Raw genomic sequence first — 19,809 nt, forward strand, 5'->3', positions numbered from 1 at the left:
CCTCTACCCGAACTGCCACAACCTGCGGCAGGAGAGATTGGGCATCTCTCCTGCCGTGGGTCGCAGCAGTTCGGGTAGAGGGGTGATCGCATCGTGGTAGGAGAGATGAGGCATCTCTCCTACCGCAATGGTTGCGGTGGGTGGGTGGGTAGGTTGCCGGGCCGCTGAACTGATTGTGCCAATGGCCATCAGCTCAGCGGACCCTTTTTCGGCACTTAGACCTGTTTTGACTTCGTCTAAGTCAAAAAGGTATAAGTGCCGACTAGGCAACCTGCCTAAAATTTTGGTTATACCTGCTGCATGCCTAGGTGTAGGCCGGCCCACCTCCCGCCACCAGCCGCCCTTTCCCCTCCTCTAAACACGGCTCTTTTCTCTCTGTGCGTTTAGTGGCAGGGGAAAGGCCTAAGCTGGTTTTAGATACGTCTAAAACCAGCTTTGGTTATGGGTACTTGGACGATCAGGCTTTTTGATCGTCCAAGTAGCCATTTAGGACACTTTTTAGACTTTTTTTTTTTTTTTAATTATGAACCCCTTAGTATTGTATGTGAACCGCCTAGAACTATGTGGTAGGGCGGTATATAAAAATAAAATTATTATTATTATTAAGATAAAAGGGACAAATGCAAAATTCAAATTTAAGCCCCAACATAAGTGTCTTCTATGTGCATCAACTACTAGTCTGACAAATATGAATCCCATAAAAAGTCATGTTTTTAGTTAAACCTTAATTAAACTTCACAAAACATTAAAGCATACATGTAACTGAGGCAGCTTTGACCTTGGCCTTCCCCACCTTGCCACAAAAGCACACATAATAAAATTAAGAAAAACCCAGTTTCTTTGGAAAATAGAAAACTACAGTTGAATTGGAAAAATGCCCTAACAATGAAATCCAACCTAGTACCTCAAGCATGTATAATCTATCTCTGCTGGACTGGGTAAAACACAGACCTCACAGAGCCCACGGACCTCATGGAACTTAACCGCATGCCCTTAAACATCTGCTCCATCTCAGGGGTGCTTGGGATCCATGAGGTCTGCGGGAGTTAAAAGGAGGATCCCTGTGGACCTGACACAATGACTGCTTTATTAAGGCACGCTAACCGATTTAGTGCACGCTAAAGATTAGCGTGAGCTAAATGCTAAGGCACCCATAGAATATAATGGATGCCTTAGCATTTAGCACGTGCTAATCTTTAGTGCACGCTAAATCCGTTAGTGCACCTTAATAAATGAACCCCTTAGTTCTGTGGGGTCTGCGAGATCCTCTTTTTAACTTGCACCTTTGCTGGCTTCTTTTCTGTTGGTTGTTGTGATTGCTGGTACTGAATACTAAAGCAAACGACCTTAAAAGAAAGCGGCTGTGGCATCAGGTCCACAGGGATCCTCCTTTTATCTCCTGCAGACCTCATGAATCTTTAAGAACATAAGAATTGCCGCTGCCTGGATCCCAATTTGAGGACTAGTGTGTGATTAAGATATGATGTTCATTTTTCTTCTAAATATTTTGATTTATTTTCAGGTTTGAAAGTAAATGATCTCGCTTTCTGTTTTCTTGATCTCGCTTTCTGTACAAGATGATATGCTTGATAATAATGAGTAAATTTTATAAATAAATAAATAATAATAAAAAAAGAATTGCCACTTCTGGGTCAGACCAGTGGTCCATCGTGCTCAGCAGTCCGCTCACGCAGCGGCCCTTAGGTCAAAGACCAGCGCCTTAACTGAGACTAGCCCTACTAGAGAATGACACGGTGAAAAAATTGGTCCCCGTCACCGCCCCGTCCCCGTCTCACCATCCTCTGCACCGCCCCGTCACCGCCATTCCCTTCACCGCCCCGTCACCGCCACTGCCACCCCATTCACCGCCCCGTCACCGTCACCGCTGCATACATAAAAGCCTCAAACGGGTATGATTTTATATACTTTTCTTTATTTACGTATAAAGGAAACATTCTTTAAAACTTTAAAACTTTAAAACTTAGTTAAATATTAGTTAATAACTATACAAAAACAAACACGACATGTACTTTTAATGCTTACAATGTTAGCCTACATGGTAAGTAGACGCGGCCGCTGTACCTAATCGCGGCAAAGATCTCCCTGCCGTGATTAGCATAGTGACCGCGGCTACGGCTGCAAGTCTCCCCTCCCCCAGCGATCACGACAGGAGGGCACCCAACCCCTCCTGTATGCTTCTCCTCTGATCCTCCTTCCCTCAACCAAGCATCTCTCTCTCTCCCTCCATGAGTCCAACTTTTCACTCTCTGCGCTCTCCCCCTTCCCCAGTGTAACATTTCTCCTTCCCTCCTTTCTGTCCTCCCCATCCATCTTGCCCTCTCCATGAGTCCAACACTTTCTGCCTCCTGCACACTTTCTCTCTCTGTTCTTGCCTCTTCCCTCAGTGGTATCCCTCCTTTGCACCCCACAACCCAACATGCTCTCTCCCCATGCACCATCTCACCTTCCCCTCCAGTGTGTAGCACCTTTCCTTTCCCTCCTTTTCTGCCAGGTTCAGCAGTACCTCTTCTCCCTTCCTTTTACTTCCCCCTTGTCCAGCAGTACCCCTTCTCCCTTCCCTGTTCCCATTGTCCAGCAGTACCCCTTCCCTCCTGTCCAACAGTATCCTTTCTCCCTTCCTTCTTCCCCTCCTCCCCTTGTCCAGCAGTACCTGGTGTACACTGGGCAGGAAGAGAAGCTCCGGCATCAGCGTCAGCTGACTAGCAACTTCCTGCAGCTGCATCTTTTGCTGGGACTCCTGTCTTCGTGTATCCGGCAGATATGCGAAGGCAGGTGTCCCATACGATGGGGGGTTGCTAGTCAGCTGACGCCGGAGATTCTCTTCTTTCCCAGTGTGCAAGATTGCGCCAGCGTCAGCTGATTTGCAACTGCCTGCTGCCGTCGCGTATGCCGGGACTTCTGCCTTCGCGTATCCGGCAGATACACGAAGGCAGGAGTCCCAGCATACGCGACGGCAGCAGGCAGTTGCTCAGATTTCGGGATCAGGTTGCCCAGTTGCAGTTGCCCAGATTGCGAGTTCGGGTACTAGACTGTGTATTCCTGTAGACCCCCCCCAACGGCCCTCCCGACAATCGCAGCAGAAGGGTACCCAACCCCTCCTGCCGGTCCTCCCAATGGCCTCCCCTAAGATCGCCGGCAGGAGGGTACCCAACCCCTCCTGCTGGACCCCCCCCCAATGAACCCTCCCACCCCGGAACCCCCTTAGTCTTACTTTCCAAGTTGGACCGGACGGCTCCTCACACGTATGGCCAGCAGGCTTGCCTCCGTCCAAATGAGGCGGGCCCGCCCCTACCCTGCCCAACCCACAGGATCCTAGGGCCTGATTGGTTTAGGCACCTAAAGCCACTCCCGCTATAGGAGGGGCCTTAGGTGCTTGGGCCAATCAGGCCCTAGGATCCTGTGGGTTAGGCAGGGGAGGGGAGGGGCGGGCCCGCCTCATTTGGACGGAGTCAGGCCTGCTGGCCAGACGAGCGAGGAGCTGTCCGGTCCAACTTGGAAAGTAAGACTAAGGGTGGTGTTTCGGGATGGCGGGGTTTGTTGGGGGAGGGTCCGGCAGGAGGGGTTGGGCACCCTCCTATTGGCGATATAGGGGGCCGTTGGGGGGGCCGGCAGGAGGGGTTGGGCACCCTCCTATCAGTGATCATAGGGGGGCTGTTGGGGAGCTGGCAGGAGGGGTTGGATATCCTCCTGCCGCGATCATTGGGGAGGGCTGGTTCTGTCGGCATGAAGGGCTGAGCACCTTCCTGCCGGCGATCGTCGGGGGGGGGGGAGGGGCGGGTTCTATTGGCAGGAAGGGTTGATCTGACAAATGCAAGTTGGATCGAGAGTAAATGCAGCAAAGTGCGAGTTGGATCGAAAGTTGGAGGAGACAGACAACATGGCGGAGACATCTAACACCCGGTCACGAACATGGTGAAACACAGGTAAATAGCGGTTCCTAGAAGGGGGGACATTGGCCTGCGGGGACAAATCTATTCACCGTTTTTGCGGGCGGTGAAAGGATTTGTCCCCGCGTCTGCGGCGATTTGCTAATGAGGTCACCATAACCCGCAGCCAAACCGCAGCCACACAGCGGTTCGCTGCGGGGATCGCTCCCCGTGTCATTCTCTAAGCCCTACCTGTGCGCGTTCCGGTTCTGCAGGAACTTGTCTAACTTTGTCTTAAATTCTTGGAGGGTGTTTTTCCCTATGACAAACTCCGGAAGAGCGTTCCAGTTGTCTATCACTCTCTGGGTGAAGAAGAACTTCCTACTGTTCGTACGGAATCTATCCCCTTTCAATTTTAGAGAGTGCCCTCTCGTTCTCCCTACCTTCGGAGAGGGTGAACAACCTGTCCTTATCTACTAAGTCTATTCCCTTCAGTACCTTGAATGTTTCGATCATGTCCCCTCTTAATCTCCTCTGTTCAAGGGAGAAGAGGCCCGGGTGAACAGATGTTTAAGGGCATGCAGTTAAGATTCACGAGGTCCGTGGGCTCTGTGAAGTCCACATTTTACCCAGTCCCTATCTCCGCCAAAAAAATACTTATTTATTCTAAGGTGATCCACTTCCATCAACAAGTGATTCACCTGGAGGTGATCCACCTCCATTTCAAGGTGATCCACCTCCATCAACAGGACTATTGATAGTAGTAATTGGTAACAAGGTTTGACTGATGTTATTATGAATTTTAAAGCAACTGCTGTACTATCGCTGTTTTTGTTCAGCTTTTCATTATTGTTAACCGCATAGAACTGAGAGGTACTGCGGTGTAAAAAATAAAATTTATTATTATTATACAGTATTGTAGACATAACCAAATGCAAAATGAAGCAATTTGTTGTAAAGTCCTGGAGAAATGCTTGTGGTGATAATGATGAGAAGAAAAAGGCAACTTGTAACTGCTACTTCAAGAATATATTAAGAAATTCCCTCTCAGTGCTTAAGAGAATGAGTCAAAGCTACTTGAAAAAAAAAAGAATGTCTCATAGCATTAGAGACTAAAACCACAATCACCATGGCTAATCTTTAATATCCAAGGACAAACCCTTTCACTGGTTACCATGTGTGCTGTATCATTTAGCATTAATAACCCACTGCACACGATCTTCCCTCTCATAATAAGCGAGCTAAGTGAAATCAGAGTTTGCAAAATATTTCACTGGTTTGTAAGATCTCAAAAACTAATGGACTTTTTATTTGCTTCACAGTTCTCTGGTTATTTTGGAAGCATCCACACATGTAAGTGCCAACATTTAAATGTCTAGAGAAGCCATTTAAAAGCCATTTCAACACAGGGGCCATTCACATGTGGGGAAGCTGAGCATGATTAGATTGCAAGGGACATGGGGAGAGGGAGTAATAAAAACATAGATAAATGAAGGTTGATAAATGCCATATGGCCTATCTAGTCTGTCTAACCGTCATCTACTAGCCAATCTTCTCCCTTAGCGATCCAATGTACTTGTTCCAAGTGAGGTAAGGAGTGGCCTAGTGGTAGAGCTGCTGTCTCTACATCCAGAGGTTATGGGATCAAATCCCTGTGCACAGGGCAGGATTATTTCTTCATGGGACCCTAGGCAAACAAGTATACTGGGCTCCCATGCCCCACCCTCACTCTCTCTTCTCATTTCCTCCACTAAGATCTGATATCTCTGTCTCCTTCCCCATTCTCTGGCATCTCTCTCTTCCCTTTCCTTTTATTCTCTGGTCTTCCTTCTCTATTTTCTACTTCTGTCTAAATTAAATTATTTTATACTATTCAGTCCTCAGTTTCCCTCTTTTCACTGTGTTTACTCATAGCATGCCACCCCTTTCCTTCACTCCTCCACTATCTCTCTAACTCTATCTTCTTCCCCCCATCCAGCATGTGAGAAAGCAACAGCAGTGGTGAGGAGGTGAGGGCCCATCACCTCCTCACCGCTACTGCTGCTTTCCCATATGTGCCTGAAGCTGACAGCACAAGTTCTTCCCACTTCCATCATCTGCCCCCTTTGTTCTCTTTTTCTCTTCTCATCACTTCCATCATCTGCCTCTTCTTTCTCTCTCTCTCCATCCCAGGCAATTCCATCTCGTTATCCTGCCCCCTTCCCCCCATCCAGCATGTGGGAAAGCAGCAGAAGTGAGTAGGTGAGGGCCTCTCACCTCCTCACCGCTGCTGCTGCTTTTCCATCTACGCCTGATGCTGATGGCACAAGTTCTCCCCACTTACATCATCTGCCCCCTTCTCCAGTCCCCACTTCCATCATCTGCCCTGCCCCCTTCTCTTTTTCCCTTAAGTTATCTCCACTTCCATCATCTGCCCGACTGCCACCATCTCTCTCTCTCTCTCTCTCCCGGCTCCACCCCAGGCCCATCTCCCTCCCTTCCCCTCACCTTTGTGCAGGTCACCACTCACCTTATTTTTTCTGATTTTTTTTTCAAATGGCAACGAGCCCCCTGGAAAATAAGATAGGCAATGTGCCCCCCCCCCTCCCGGCATCGGTGGCAACTGTTATGTTGCAAGCGGTGTTGCTGCTCGTCCAAAGCTTCTCTCTGATGTGAACCTCCCAGGTGGAAACAGGAAGCTGCATCAGAGGGGAAGCATTGGGCTGAGCACCACTTGCAACATAACGGGCCTGATGCCAGGTAGGCCCGAATTGCCAATCTAACTTTCCCGGGGGCCCAATACCGTTTGAAGAAAAAAAAAAATGCTGAGTCATCTGTTACTTCTTGTTTGCCCTCCTTCAGGATTAATGTGTAGGCCCTAGGCACGTGCCTACTGGGCCTACACATTAATCTGGCCCTGCCTGTGCTACTCCCTATGACTCAGTGCAAGTCACCTAATCCTCCATTGCCCCCAGGTCCAAAATAATACCTGTATATAGGTAAACCACTTTAAACATGTAACCACCTGACCCTAAACCAGAACCTTCTCCTCTCCCCTCCCAGTAATACACAACCCCAAATCAGAGCACCTATGGTAGCACCTAACCTCCCAATCATAGCCACTATTGATAGCATCTGATGCCCCAATTAGAAACAGAGAAACATGACAGCAGATGAAGGCCAAATGGCCCATCCAGTCTGCCCATTCATAGCATACGCTATCTTCTCCTCTCCTTAAGAGATCCCACATGCCTGGCCCATGCTATCATGAATTAATTTCCACCACCTCCATCAGGAGACTATTCCATGCATCTACCACCCTTTCTGTATATTAGATCCTATTATCAGCATCTGACTTCCAATCAGAACACTCCCTTAATTTAGTTTAGCTTATCAAAATCTTAATATATCACCCTTCAGAGCAGTGTACAATAAAATTCATTTGAAAGAAAAGGAACGACATACACAAGAAAAGCTATTTCAGGCTAGACACTCAAATCAGAGACCTTAAGAAATAGGGAATGGAAAAGTGTCTCCACTCCTCTCATATTAGGCTACTAAGATTTGGAATGTATTGCCTGCTTATGAAGTTTTCAGATCTCATCATGTCTCTTTTCATAAGTTTATTAAGAGCGACCAAGATAATAAATGGAATGGAACTCCTCTCGTATGAGGAAAAACGAAAGCTTCAGCTTGGAAAAGGGACAACTGAGGGGAGATATGATTGAAGTCTACAAAATTCTGAGTGGTGTAGAATGGGTACTAGTGGATCAATTTTTTACTCTGTCAAAAATTGCAAATATTAGGGGACATTCGATGAAGTTACAGGGAAATACTTTTAAAACCAATAGGAGGATATATTTTTTCACTCAGAGAATAGATAAGCTCTGGAACGCATTGCTAGAGGATAAGGTACGAGCGGATAGCGTAGCCGGTTTTACAAAAAGGTTTGGACAAGTTCCTGGAGGAAAAGTCCATAATCTGTTATTGAGACAACATGGGAGAAGACGGGATACTGGGCTAGATGAATTATTGGTCTGACCCAGTAAGTCTATTCTTATGCTCTTAAGTTAAGAATTATGTACTTTCTAATTAGCTTTAGCAATCATTATTCTTAGCTCTTTTTAATATACTGTCAGGATGAATAATATTCTACTGTATTTATAATTCCAGTTTCTATTACTGGTTATCTAATACTTTGCAATCCGCCTCAAACTAAGATTTGGTGTAGACGGAATATAAATGCTGAGTAATGTAATGTAATCAGGGTCATAGTCATTACCTTTATTTGATACAAGGCAGTGGATTAAATTAGTACAGATTTTCTGAAGTAATTTTTGAAAATTGTTCCCCTCATGAATGAGTGACAAATTATGGGGACCTCCGCTGTTTTCCATTCTTTTAATGTGTGCATGGCTAATGCTGAAATTAGTACTGATGTATTTCTCTTATACTAATGATACATTAGAGGAAATTTACGGACACCTCAGTTCAGCTATTGAAAATAATGAGGTATGGATGGGAATAAATTATTTGAAGCTTAATCCCAATAAAAATGGAATATTTTGGATTGAGGAGGAAGAATTATTTACCAATATGAGGTATAAGAAAGAAGATTAGTCTTCACAATGAAAACAAAAACAAAAACACAAAAGGGTGGTGGTAACCAAGAGGGAAACAAAAAAAACTCATGAGCCACCTTGTTGCATCCAATGTCTGAGCAGTCACATCAACCCAACATGGCCTTGTTTCAGCAGAATACACCTGTAAGGAATGTAAGACTTTTTTTAATGTTTTATTTCTGTTGCCCAAGGCTTTACTTGAGAAATCTACTGGCTCAGAGATGGTCCCTTCTCTGTACAATGGCCTCTGAGTGAGATTTTTTTAAACAGAGCTATTCCAGAAGAAATCCAAGGAAAGACAGAAGTAAGAGCAAACATCAAGATAGAATCTCACATCTTCTGGATGCTATATAGAAACCAGCCTGCAGGGTGGAGTCACCGCAGGATATTAGTGGAGCCAGACATGCTAGATCATTCCAGCAAATGTCCCCATCTCTCTCTATCCATCGCAATGCTCTACCCATCCTATGGGACATAAGGATGTGTAGATAAGTTTATACCACACACAGATGCTAGCATCCTTTCCGTTGGCTGTCAGTGTTTTATCACAGTGATGAAAATCTAAATAATTCTGATGGCAGACTGTTTAACACATATAAATTAATATTAGGGAGTAAGGTAGATTATTGAGGGCTGGGGCTGTAATTGGCAAGCAAAACCCATTCCTCTGTGAATGACTGACCATCCCTAGACCTGGTTGATAAGAGCAGATAAGATGGGAGGAAAGGATAAAAGGGGTCAGAATGGAGAAAATGGAACACAAAATTATATTGTATGCAGATGATGTTCTATTGTATCTATCAGAATTGGAGGAGTCAATCCAATGCTCCAGGAGTATTGGAGGAATATGGTTCATTGTCTGATTGTAAAGTGGATGTTAAAAAATCCATTTAATTATGACAGCGTTGAGAAGGTGAAGGAGGAAGTAATATACCCCTTCAGGTGGACAATAAATAGCTTAAGTACTTAATGAAGATACTAAAGGACTAGAGTAAGTCTGAAGTCCCGCCAAACAACTATGGAGGATGTGGAATGAACCTTCCTAATTTCCATCATAACTGGTAGGATTATTTAGTATCTAAAATCAGTGGAAGTTTCCTTCAGAAAACCAGCATTGGTTAGAGTGATAGAGGGAGGAAATGAGTGGAGATGAAAGCTGGCCTCCATGGATTAAGTCCTAGTCAAGACATGAGATAGGGACAAGGATAGCTTGTGAGCGATGAGTGTAGTAGGGAGGGGACAATGTCTGTCTTGGCTATCTAGAAAAGGTCATAATTGTTGAGGTTGTGCCATAAGAAAATATAGGATCAGGTGACAGAGTCACCATTGATGTTCACTGTGCAGTTATTTCAGGAGGGGGATCTTTTGCACCTGGTTTGCATTTGGAGAGAAATTCCAGTTTTGTAAATTTCTGTTCTATGTTTTTTTTGTTTTGTGTTTTTTTTTTCATTTGAGAGGACAATGTCTAGCAAATGACTAGGTTTTTATAAGGGCCCAAAGAACTTAGAGAAGAAAGTATTTGTTGAGAATTGAAAGGTAGAAGCAGGGCTGGAATAAAGCATAAGGAAACTAAACAGGTGCCTGGGGCCCAGAGATTTTTTGTGTGTGGGAGGATGGCTCTGCTAAATGTGCTCAGGATTTAGGAGATTAAAATTGCCAACTATTTGGATTTTTCAGGATTCTATAGATTTAAAGCTTACTTGTATTTCTGAATTGATTGAATTTGTGCTCTATCCCTATTATAAGAGAGATGATTAACGATGTTGTTTAGACATGTCTATGTTATAAGTGATAATCGGAGCGAAGCAAGATTTGATGTATGTGATATGGAAACCGCATAGTTGCATGCGGTATATAAATTTTTAAATAAATAATAAAATAAATAAATTTGTTAATTACTCATCTCAAAGTCAGAGACTGTGGTGGGATCCAGACAACTGGAAGATTATTCTAGTCACAAAAAGGAGGAGACTGAGGGCTCCTTTTACTAAGGTGCCCTAACGTTTTTAGCGCATGCAGAAAATTACCACGCAATACACCGCACGTTCGATTCTAGAACTAACGCCAGCTCAATGCTGGTGTTAAGATCTAGCGCGCGCGGCAATGTGGCGCACTCTATTCTGTGCATTAAAGCCCTAGCGAACCTTAGTAAAAGGAGCCCGAAATTCTTCCTGGGTTTTGTAGGAGAGACAATAATGTTTGAGTACCTGAATAAATTCATGAAAACTGTTCTGAGCTTCCCTGGGAGAATGGTATAGAAAATTGAATAAATAAATAAATGGGAAGAAAGAGTAACAATGTAAGAAGAATGGGGGGAAGTGTGATCTAATCTAATTCTTAGGCTTATATACCAAATCATCGCCTACAAATATGAGCTCGATTTGGTTTACATAATTAGATCACAAAAAAAGATCCATTAACATTCATTGGCGCTATAGCCTAAAAAGCGATCAAACATAGTGGTTGTTAAGATTTAGCTAAAATCTGAAGAGATAAACACAATCTAATGTGTCCATTCCATATCGCAGTTAGTAAGTATGGAAAGGAGTGTGAAATTTTACTGATGAACTTGATTCCTCTTAACGATGGAAAAGAGAGCTTATACAATACATATGAGTTGTTCTCGTGCCCAAAGATCTCATGATGTTTAGAGATAAAGAATAAATGTTTAGAGACAAAGGAACAAATAGTCCATGTCAAATTTTAAAGACTATTGCTGCAGTCTGAGAAAAAGCTGTCAACATAAGAATATAACATGAAGATCGTTGAAGCAGGAGCTCGTTCTGTAAAGAAATTCCCCTGATGCAGCTTGACTACGAAACAGGGCCTGTCGGGAATACTATGGAATACTAAGATTTCTCCCAGAAAGAAGATAGCACTGGGAGTTTGTTCTCTGCACTGCGGCGATCTTGCCTACACCGGAGGATATATAAGATAAGTGCGGGGTTTTTTTTTTAACTTTTTTGGACTTCATTTAAATTATTTTGGAAGATTTTGAACATCTAAGATCTGAATTTATATTGAACTTTAACGGAGTTTTTCTTAGACCGAGGATGGGCTACCTATGACAACTTTGTACTTGTCATAGTAGTTTCCGGAGTTTATGCTCAGGAAACACAGGTCTTTTCTCCGTATTTTTCAATATCTGCTCTATCTAAAATCTCCGAGAAGGGGTTATAATTTAAGAATATCTATTGGTGATTATACTTTATAAAAACATAACAGCCATACTGGGTCAGACCAGTGGTCTATATACCCCAGTATCTAGCTTCCAACAGTGTCTAATCCAGGTCACAAGTACCTGGCAGAAACCTAAATAGCAGCAACATTCCATGCTACTGATACAAAGGTCAAGCAGTGGCTTCTCCCATATCGATCTCCATAGCAGATTGTGGACTTTTCCTCCAGGAACTTGTCCAAATCTTTTTTAAACTCAGATACATCCTGGAAAAAGATCTAGGTGTCATCGTTAATGATATGTTGAAACCCTCAGCTTAGGGTACAGCTATGGCTTAGACAGCAAATAGAATGATAGGAATTATCAGGAATGGAATGGAAAACAAAGATGAGAATGTTATAATGCCCTTTTATCGCTCCATGGTGCGGACACACCTCAAATATATGTGCAATTGAAGTTGCTGTATCTCAAGAAAGATATAGTAGAATTAGCAAAGATACAGAGAAGAATTACAAAAATGATAAAGGGATAGGATGGCTTCCCTGTAAGGAAAGGCTAACAGGATCTAGAGCTCTTCATCCTGGAGAAGAGATGACTCATGGGAGATACGATAGAAGATAGATATAAATCGCTTGTTTACTCTTTCCAAATATACTAGGACTACGGGGCTTGCAATGAAGCTACTAAATAGTAGATTTGCAACAAACCAGATAAAATATTTCTTCACTCACTGTGTAATTAAACTCTAGAAATCGTTGCCAGAGAATGTGGTGAAAGCAGTTAGCTTAACCGACTTTAAAAAAAAAAAAATAAGGTTTGGATAATTTCCTAAAAGTTCTTAAGCCACCATTAAGAGAGATTTGAGGAAATCCACTGTTTATTCCTATGATAAGCAACATAAAATCTGTTTTACTGCTTGCGATCTTACCAGGTACTTGTGACCTGGGTTGGCCACTGTTGGAAACAGGATACTGGGCTTGATGGACCTTCGGTCTGACCCAGTATGGCAATTCTTATGCATGCTTACCATATTCTCTGACAATGATTTCCAGAGCTTAATTATTCTTTGAGTGAAAAAAAAAATGTTTCCTCTGTGTAATTTCATTGAGTGTCCCCTAGTGTTTGTAGATTTGAAAGAGCAAAAAATCAATACATTTTTACCTATTCCATATCACTCAGTATTTTGTAGACCTCTATCATATCCCATTCAGCCATCTCTTTTCTAAACTGAAGAGCCCTAACCTATTTAGCTTTTCCTTAGCGCCCTTTGATGAATTCCTCCTCCCCTCCCCCCCCACACCTATATTTCATCTTCTAATTTCCTAAGGTAGGCTTGCAATTTTTCACAAGAACCTTATATGATCACGGGCAAAGCTGGAGGAGCATTGAATGAATGAGTACATGAACAGAAAATAGCAACCCAGACCAGAAAAGAGGGTATATCTGTTTGAAAAAGGGAGTGATCTATATGTGTGCCTGAGGAGTGAGAATACATGCACATGTTCATCTGAAGAGCAAGAGCATGTGTGTGTATGTATCTGAAGAATGAGTGTGTGTGTGCACACTATTTGAAAAATGAAAGCGCATACTTACACATGCACATGTGAGTATGGGCTTGTGCACTTGCACAGGTACCTGAATAGCAGGAGTCCAGGCATGTGTGTACAGTATATCTCTGGTGGGGACAGCCTCATAGAATTTCTCTTTGTGGTGGGGAGGAAAAGACCACAGTAAAAATGTACCTGAGCACGTACTAAGTGATGGGAAGTTAAGTTACCTGAGCAAATTCTTTTGAAAATTGCCCTAATGCTACCTCCACTCTGTCTATATCTTTTCAGAAGCATCAAAGAAAGATATTTACTTTAAAAAAAAATTATTCCATTTATTTGTAAATTTATATATCACCAGTAAATTTATACATCACCTGTAAATCTCACTTGTGGGGCAGTTCACCCCCCTGGATTGTACCAAAGATAACGGAGAGTGAAAATTACTTGCCCAACTTCCCTTGTTCTCAGCCCATTGATCTGGAACTGACATGTTACCCTCTTTCAGAAAAGATACTTTTTTGGTCAGTCCTGTATTTTAGCTTACATGCAAATTCAGGGGCCAATGCTCAAAGGCTCAACCACAAAATCAGCACCAAGAAATTGCTGCATTGGTCTTTACCCCCAACCCCCCCAAAAACACATCCCTGGTATCTAGCTGCACCCATCCTGCCCCCAAATTACTGATCCCCTCCTGTCCTGACCCTCCCTTCTTTATTAAAAAATATGCCCTGGAGGACATGTACCCCTGGCTTTCTCCCCTTCCCTCCTTTCTCCTCGGTCTAAATGACCTGGTGGTCGAATGGCCCCCTGGCACTTCTCCCATCCCCCCCAGTTACAAATTGATATATAGTACTTTGTACAAGGCAGGGACAACACCTACTCACTTCTGCCTCTGGGTGTGGTCATTTTCAAAATGGCTACGCCTCACCCCATGTGGTGTATCCTGTGGTGCACTGAGTAGGACCTTTCTAATATGGAAGCTAAACCTCACCCACTGCTTCTCAGGATACACTGCTTGAGGCGCTGTGCCATCATTTTGAAGATAATGACACCCGGAAGCAGGAGCAAGTTGGCATTACTCCTGCCTTCTACAAGGTATTTGGGGGGGTGGGGGGGGGGGTGCTTCCCTAGACCACCAGGGCAAGTTGCAACTAGGGGAAAGGAGACAGAGCCAGGAAGCCACTTGACCACCAGGGTATTTGTTTGCAACTGGAGGGAGGGAGGGGGACGAGGGAGTCACTGGATGATAAGGGCACTTTTTTATTTTTATTTGAGGAAGGGGGTTTAGGGCCAATGCTCACAGCGGCTCAGATTGGGTCAGGAAGAGGGACCATTAGATCATAGGGTATTGATATTTTTAATTAGGGAAGGTTGGACCAAGTTGGGTTGGGCTTGGCCTAGCTTGCAGAGGGAGCGGGAAGCAGTCAGAAGCAGGAGGAAGAGAATGGGTGCCACTAGACACATTTCCTTTCAACCAACCCTTCTATACTGCCCTGGATCTGGCATAAAGTTTCCCATGCTAAATGCCCATGAGAAACTTTTAAACAAAAAAAAAAATCATGGCTGCAGGGTGCGTAATGGCTATATTAGCATGCATTAATGAGGTTTATGCTAATGGTTTCAGCACCCACACTGAAAACATTGGAACATTCGGCACACAAAAACATGCACACAAACCAGGTGTTAACCCCATGTAAATGCTGGTGATAGTTTTGAACTTCGACCCCTCAGTGTGCTATTTATAGTCCATGATTCTACACATTGCTCCAGGTCGCTAAGCTGCACAAGCACTGAGTTGTCAGAAATCCAGGACTGGCCTGAAATCTCCCTGCTGGAACTTGGAAACTTGGCAGTTCTCCATTAAGCCACTCCATTCATAGCACGCGCTTGCCTAGTCCCCTGCTAATTCACAAACTATTATTGCAGAGCTACCAAGAGTGAACAATCCTGATTTATCACTCCAGAAAGTGATAGTGATGACTAAAGAGTGAGATTTCCCAGATGGTGCACCCAGGGTATAAATCTAGAAAGATTTAAGTGTAGTATTGATTTGCAAATTTAAAAAAAAAAAATAATAAAAAAAAAATATATATATATGCCTACAGAATATCTGCTTTTCTTAGGATCATCTAAAGTTACAGAGTGGCAACAATATGAATACATTTTCTGGGTTGAAAGTTGTTCTCCTCTCAATGGTTGCATTTATGTGCATATAATTCAGAGCGCATGTATGTATAGGTACAGGATAAAGGAATGAGCCGGGAAAGGCAAAGTAAGAAAATGCACTCAGATTTCTTCCTACTTACTGGACTGCATGATTTTTCTTCTCTTTGGTTTGCCTGTCATCAAAACAGGATCAGTGCACTGGCCCTGAGGCTCTGAAGAGGTTAGAGGGAAAGTTTTCAGATGAGTGTGACACACTGCTAAATCTATATATACTACGTATCAAAAAAGGATCCAAGAATAAAAAGAACATAGAACCGGCGTGGCTCACTATAGAAGTGAAGGAAAACTTTGTTTAAGGAATAGAAAAGGTCAAAACGGACGAAAACTGGAATAAGCACAAACAACATCAACGCAGGTGCCATAAGCCGGTAAAAGGGGCCAAAAGAGACTACGAGGAAAAAATAGCCAAGAAGGCAAAAAACTTCAAGCCTTTCTTTTGATATATTAAGGGGAAACGACCCACGAAGGAAGCGGTGGAACCGTTGGGTGACCATGGAATAAAGGGAGTGCTAAAGGAGGACAAAGAAATCACAGACAAACTGAACACATTTTTGCATCTGTATTTACCGAAGAGGATATACACAGCATACTGGAAGCCATCAGACTATATGCTGGAAACGAAGACGGGAAACTGACAGGGTTGACGGTCAGTCTAGAAGAAGTATGCAGGCATATTGATAGACTTAAGAGCGATAAATCCCCGGGACCGAATGGCATCCATCCGAGGGTCATCAAGGAACTGAAAGGGACTATAGCTAAACTGCTTCAGCTAATAGCCAATCTGTCGATCAGATCGGGGAGCATTCCGGAGGACTGGAAGGTGGCGAATGTTATGCCGATCTTCAAAAAAGGTTTGAGGGGAGATCTGGGAAACTACAGACCAGTGAGTCTGACCTCGGTACCAGGAAAGATGGTAGAGGCGCTGATAAAGGACTGCATCATTGATCACCTTGACGGACATGGTTTAATGAGGACCAGCCAGCATGGTTTCAGCAAAGGCAGATCTTGCCTGACAAACTTGCTGCACTTCTTCGAGGGAGTAAACAGGCGGATACACAAAGGCAACCCAGTCGACATTGTATATCTGGATTTTCAGAAGGCGTTCGACAAGGTTCCGTATGAATGATTACTTTGGAAAATTGCAAGCCATGGAATCAAGGGTGAAATACTCACATGGATTAAAAACTGGCTGGAGGATAGGAAACAGAGAGTGGGAGTAAATGGACAATACTCGGACTGGAAGAGTGTCACCAGCAGGGTGCCGAAGGGCTCGGTGCTTAGACCTGTGCTCTTCAACATCTTTATAAAAGATCTGGACATTGGTACGAAGAGTGAGGTGATTAAATTTGCAGATGATACGAAGTTATTCAGAGAGTGAAGATGCAGGGGGATTGCGAAGATCTACAAAGTGACATAATCAAGCTCAAGAAATGGGCATCGACATGGCAAAAGAAGTTCAACATGGATAAGGGCAAAGTGATGCATGTCGGTAACAAAAATCTCATGCACAAATACAGGATGTCTGAGAGACTTCCCAGGAAAGAGACTTGGGAGTTCTGATCGACAAGTCGATGAAGCCATCTGCACAATGCGCGGCGGCAGCAAAAAGGGCGAACAGAATGCTAGGAATAATAAAGAAGGGGATCATGAACAGATTGGAGAAGGTTATCATGCCATTGTACCAGGCCATGGGGCGCCCTCACCTGGAGTACTGCGTCCACCACTGGTCACCATACATGAAGAAGGACACGGTACTACTCGAAAGGGTCCAGAGAAGAGTGACTAAAATGGTTAAGGGGCTGGAGGAGTTGCCATACAGTGAGAGACTGGATAAACTGGGCCTCTTCTTCCTTGAAAAGAGGAGACTGAGAGAAGACATGATCAAAACATTGAAAATACTGAAGGGAAAAGACTTAGTAGATAAACACAGACTGTTCACACTCTCCAAGGTAGGGAGAACAAGAGGGCACTCCCTAAAGTTGAAAGGGGATTGATTCCGTACAAACATAAGGAAATTCTTCTTCACCCAGAGAGTGATGGAGAGCTGGAACGCTCTTACGGAGTCTGTTGTAGGGGAAAACACTCTCCAGGGTTTCAAGACTAAGTTGGACAAGTTCCTGCTAAATTGGGATATATGCAGGTGAGGCTAAACTAAAACTAAACTAAACTAAACCTTAGGTTTGTATATCGCGCCATCTCCGCAAGCGTAGAGCTCGGCACGGTTTACAGAATTAGGATAGAAATGAACTCCAAAAAAGAAGGGTAATAGGAAAGGAACTAAGAGGGTAGAGAGGGGTCAAGGTACCAGAGATCGGGAGGTGTTAGATTTTTGAAAAGAGCCAAGTTTTCAGGTGTTTGCGGAAGAGTTGGAGGGAGTTTGAATTTCTGAGCGGGGAGGTGAGCTTGTTCCAGAGTTCTGTGATTCTAAAGGGGAGAGATGTTCCTAGTTTTCCTGCGCAGGATATACCTTTAGTAGAAGGGAATGATAGTTTCAGTTTTTGGGAGGATCTGGAGGAGTTAGGGTTTGAGGAGTTCCAAAGGAGTGGAATAACAGGAGGAAGGATGCCATGTAGGATCTTGAACGCTAAGCAGGAACATTTAAAGAGGATTCTGGAATGTACTGGAAGCCAGTGAAGCTTGGACAGAAGTGGAGAGACGTGGTCGAACTTGCCTCTTGCGAAAATGAGCTTAGCCGCGACATTCTGAATTAGCTGAAGTCTATAGAGGTTTTTCTTAGTTAGACTTATAAAGATAGAGTTGCAATAATCCAGTCTAGAGAGGATGGTGGATTGAACAAGGACGGCGAAGTGAGAATGATGAAAGCAGGATCTCACTTTCCTCAGCATATGAAGGTTAAAGAAGCATTTTTTTAATCAAGGAGTTGAGGTGGTCATTGAAGGAGAGAGAAGAGTCTATGATGATGCCCAGGACTTTGCTTGAAAATTCAAGATGAAGAGTAGGGTCGGAAGATAGTGGGATGGAGGTGGGTAAATGATCTAATATTGGGCCAAGCCAAAGTAATTTTGTTTTGGACTCGTTTAGTTTCATTTGTACAGATTGTGCCCAGGATTGGAGGTTCAATATACATGCGGATATGTTTTCGGCGAGGTTAGTGAGGTTCGAGTCGGTCTCGAGGAGGATGAGGATGTCGTCGGCATAGGTGTAGAGAGTTTCAAGGGGTGAGAGCTGGAGGAGTTTCAGAGAGGACATGTAGATGTTGAAAAGGATAGGAGAGAGGAGTGAGCCTTGCGGGACTCCACATATCGGCTTCCAGGGGGAGGATGAGGTCCCATTTATGTTAACGGTGTAGGAACGGGAACGTAGGAATTTCGAGAACCAGTCTAGGACTGTGGAGCTTATGCCTATTTCGGAGAGTTGGAAGATTAGGATATCATGATGGACGACATCGAAAGCTGCGGAGAGGTCGAATTGTAGAAGCACAGCGAATTTGTTGCGAGAATGGAGATGTTGCACTTTAGAGATTAGTGAGGCCAATAGGGATTTGGTGCTGAAGTTGGGTCTGAAGCCGAATTGGTGGGGTAGGAGAATAGAGACTCTTTCTAGATAGGATGAGAGTTGAGTGGAAATGATAGATTCTAACATCTTGGTTAGGAGAGGGATATTTGCTATTGGACGGTAATTGGATGGTATGGAGGGGTCAAGGTCGGTCTTTTTCAGTAGGGGAGTCAGAGCAATGTGTCCCACTTCGGAGGAGAAAAGACCTGATGATAGGGCAGGGTTTATAAGATTGGTGAGGGCTGGACTCATTTAGAGCACTGGTCTTTGACCTGGGGTCCGCCGTGTTAGCGGACTGCTGGGCAGGATGAACCACCGGTCTGACCCAGCAGTAGCAACTCTCATGTTCTTATGAGTGAAACTTCTCTTATTATTATTACCGCTTTAATGAGTTTACTGTCCTTGTTGGATTGTGAACCTTTCAGAAATGTGATGATATGTAGGTACAAAGCCAATAAATAACTAACCCCCCTCACCTTTGTAAAAAGCCGTAGTGCAGTTTTAGCTCTGGCCATGGTGGTAACAGCTCTGACGCTCATAGGAATTCTACGAGTGTCGGAGCTGTTACTGCCGCAGCCGGCACTAAAAAACACACTATGGTTTTGTGAAAAGGGGAGGTACTGTAAATCTCTCTTACTGCCACCACAGCTAGGCCCTGCAATTTCTCTGCTACTTCTGAAGAAGTGAAATGTGAGGAGAAGGTCATGAATGAAGATCTGAGGAGAGGGGTTTAGGAAAAGAGTGAATATGATGACTCTGTTGTGGGAGAGGGGGGGAAAAGAAATGGATGTCCATGGCATTAGGGACCAATATAGTGTTAATCCTGTCCTCAAGCCAACAGAGAAAAAAAG

The 19,809-nt window shown here is 43.9% G+C and overlaps 1 pseudogene; it reads right to left on the reverse strand.

Annotated features, from left to right (window-relative positions):
* LOC117354914 overlaps positions 1 to 19,473 on the reverse strand; it is a 43,444-nt pseudogene extending 23,971 nt beyond the window's left edge.
* Positions 19,474 to 19,809: the final 336 nt, after the last annotated feature.

This window comes from Geotrypetes seraphini, chromosome 2 (genome assembly GCF_902459505.1).
Source record: "Geotrypetes seraphini chromosome 2, aGeoSer1.1, whole genome shotgun sequence".
NCBI lineage: Eukaryota > Metazoa > Chordata > Amphibia > Gymnophiona > Dermophiidae > Geotrypetes > Geotrypetes seraphini.